The sequence below is a fragment of the Empidonax traillii genome, unplaced genomic scaffold (genome assembly GCF_003031625.1).
Source record: "Empidonax traillii isolate 1590-97213 ecotype Southwest subspecies unplaced genomic scaffold, ASM303162v1 scaffold1018:size752740, whole genome shotgun sequence".
NCBI lineage: Eukaryota > Metazoa > Chordata > Aves > Passeriformes > Tyrannidae > Empidonax > Empidonax traillii.
This window is the reverse complement of record NW_020956211.1, coordinates 90986-94479: the sequence shown is the minus strand read 5'-3', so window position 1 is coordinate 94479 and position 3494 is coordinate 90986. Positions and strand designations below refer to the sequence as shown.

The 3494-nt window shown below is 43.6% G+C and overlaps 1 protein-coding gene across 4 annotated transcripts in view; it reads left to right on the top strand.

Annotated features, from left to right (window-relative positions):
• AUTS2 (activator of transcription and developmental regulator AUTS2) overlaps nt 1-3494 on the top strand; it is a 33406-nt gene that overhangs the window by 13267 nt on the left and 16645 nt on the right. The gene's annotated exons all lie outside the window — the stretch shown is intronic.

The window sequence follows — 3494 nt, the reverse complement described above, 5'->3', positions numbered from 1 at the left end:
GGAATGTCTGCAGAGGAGACACCTTCTTCCTTAAATTGGCCCATCCACTCTAATGACTGAATATGTAAATTGCAGTTCATTAGTGGGATTCTTCGTCTGTATGGTAATCAGACTGTTAACAACTCTGGTTCTTAATTGTTAGTTATGCTGTAGCTGATTTCTATTTTCTTCATTTAACCTAGGAAGAAGTTCTGTCTAAACATAGGGGGGCTGGGTTGATTTTTTTTGTGTCGGAGGTTTCTCCTCCACAAAGCTGCATTTCATTTTATTAACTGACTACTTACATTCAAATCATGGGAAAAGCTTCCATGTTTTTTTCAACTGGATGTTACTTTTCCTGGTGTCCATGTGGTGCCAGTGCTGAGGCCTTTGGGCAGTGACTGAGGAGATGTTCTGTGTGCTCAGTGCACTGGTGATGAGCAGCAGAGCACGAGCTCCTCCAAATACTGCTTCAGATGCCGTGTCAGAAATGTGTTCCGAAGTATTGGAAACATTTTCCAGGGTAAACAGTCACTGTTCCCTCAGTGGTTTGGATTAAAATAATGGGAAGCTGGTGGGCAATGGAAGTTTGGAAATTGAGATGATAATGCAGATACTGTTAAGTGGATTAAAATGGTTCTTCTTTACTCTTTAAGAAGTTTATCTCTGTTGCTTCAGCAGTGGTAATGATAAAGAACTATTATTTTTCATGTTCTGTGGCTTTCAAGCATTGTATCACTCAATAATGCTCTTTCCCTGTGGTGTTTCTAGACTTCCAATCCTATTGATGTTGCAGCCAGACCTGGGACGGTGCCACATACCCTTCTCCAGAAAGATCCACGGGTCTGTACAAAACGTTTTGGTTTTTTTCTCGAGTAAAGCCCTTCCTCCCAAAAACCTTGAGTGTCCAAATTAATATCCTAAAACTAGAGCTGTCTGAGCTGTTCCAGTCAGTGAGCACTGGAGGAGTTGTGTGGGGTGAATGTCAGAGCTCTCTCCTGGCTCAGCTCTCCCCCACAGCCCCAGGGGTCAAGGCATAAGAGACCAATTCAACTCAGAATTGTACAAACCTCTCCAAGATTTGTGTTTGTACTCTGTATCATTGTTTTTAATGTGGGTAATGGCAGTTATTCCCTGGGTTACTGTAGCATTGATTGCACCAGTGAAATACAGATGCACTTTATTGATCACTCTGGATTCCTGAGTTCCAGGGGATGTGAGCAGCATTTATGGCCTCGGCACTTGGTCTCTTTGCCTCCTTCTGTTCTCTGCCCGGGGGTTGTTCGTGGGTGAGAATTCATGGACATTGTTTGCTGTGAGAAACATCACACAGACACATTTTTAACAGAACTCTCTGACAAAAGCAGTGAGGAGCTCTCCTTAAAATTCCGTGTTGTGCTGTGGCTTCACTGTAAGGTGCAGCAGAGCTGCTTTTGTTGGGTTATGCCAAGTTCCAGTACTTTGGTTTGCTCAGAATTGGTGCTGTAGTTGAGCTTTATACCAAGAAGAGCCACATTTTTGTTTATGTATCTAATTGCAGAGATAACTAGAGCCTCCCATCATGAAGTCATTTAGCTTTATGTTCCCTTTCAACCTGAGTTTCGATTGTTTCCAGATGATTCATTGTGCCATCACTGCGTCTGCTAAGTACCTTTTACACCTATAAATCTCCTTTAGAATTGCATTTCAGAACAGAAAATCCAAAACAAATGAGCAATACCCAATAAATTGAATTTATTTTCCAGCATTAACTGGTGAAATATGAGCAAAAAAAGGGGAATAAGAAAATAGTCTACTAAAAAAAAACCAAAAATCACCAAACAAAAAACCACAACAGGCCACATAAAAAGTAGTAATGAGAAAATTGGGGGTTGATCCAGCCCCTGTTTACCAACAGCTGTTGCAGTGTGAAAAAATAATTAAGGCAAAGCCCATTTGTGGCAGAGAACACCTCGGGCAGTCCATCAGTGGTGACTGTTTGGAGGCACAAGGCAAGGAGCTGATGCCATGGCTGGTGATGGACACACTGGTGTGCAGGGGATGACACCCCATTCCAGCCCCTTCCCACCCAATCTGTGGGATCAAGCCTGTGAAAAGGGGGCTTGTCCACTCTCCAGCCTGCTCAGGAGCCAGGCAGCTTTGGAAGACAACACAAGTTTGCCCAAAGGAGAGATCTGTGCTTTCTTCAGCAGAGTTAACCAGCCATTTTTGTAGCATTAAATCAACAAATTAAAGCTGATGCCAGAGGACAGAGCTCTGTGTGAGCCTTGTTGAGTTGCTTGTCAACACTCAGGTACAACAGCCCAGGGGGGAGGGCCACGCTCAGGGATGGGGGCCAAGGACTAATTATTATCCAAAAGGGCCTCATTTGAAAGTAAAATGATAACATTTTAATTTTGTCTCTTAATGAAGCAATACAAATTTGTTAATTAGAGCAATTGTTTGAGTGACAGGCATGTAACCAAGCTGTCATTTCTTCTTCACAGTTGACAGATCCGTTCAGGCCCATGTTGAGGGTAAGAAATCTTCTTGTGCTACAGTTTGTCGAGCTTGGCTCGGTCCCACCGGGCTGAAGCAGCAGAATAATTGCAAATCAGTGCTGCCATGTGTCATCTGGGGTGTTTTACCCCTCATTTGGGAGCAGGGTGGTCAGTCCTGCAGCTTGTGATCACTCAAGGACAATGCAGAGTTTCAAAGTTGGAAGTTTTCTGCTTCTCGTGCAGCCCCTCACATGAATACTCGAGGTTAAATATTGATAATCCTTCTATTATCATTTCCTGAGCCAAATCCTAGAGATCCTGGCAGTGATCCCCTGTCATTTCACTGCACACTGGAGGATTTTATATTTTAGTAGTTACTGGGTGTTTTCAGTTTTGTTCAGAATGGTACATCCCACCCAGGTGGGACAGTATGGACAGACAGTCCACTTCAGACACAAAATATTTTAGAAATAAGGATCTAAAGATCCATCTATCAGTCATCCCAAAGGGTTTTTTGTTAATTTTTCAGTGTATTCAAGAAGAAGGTTTAGATTTTGATCAAACCAACCAAGTGAACTTATGAAATCACTGGCACAGCCAGTTGTGAATTAGCAAAAGGCTGGAGTTTAGGGAAGTATGTGTGTGAGAGAGGGTTTAATTTTTTTGTGATTTAATTATTGGTTGATACACACCTAAAAATAGAAGGCAGACCATGTGCCATAGTTTGTGAAATATTTAATTTACAAGTAGCTTAAGGAGCTTCTTGAATTCCTGTGATAATTTTTACATCTGCAGGAATCATTAGCTGTGTACCTCGAAGTTGGGAGCCCCCGGTGGTGTAGAGGAAAAACACACTGCACTGTCACTGCAGAGACCCGGGTTCGATTCCCGGTCGGGGCCCCTCCCCGGGCAGATGGAGCTCGTTAGCCCTGTAAGGCAATCCATCTACGTCCTGAGGACCTCGCTGCCACCGTCCAAGCGTGCTTGGCCCCGGCAGATGAACCTCAGGATTAAAGGGTGGGCTCAGTTCCGCGC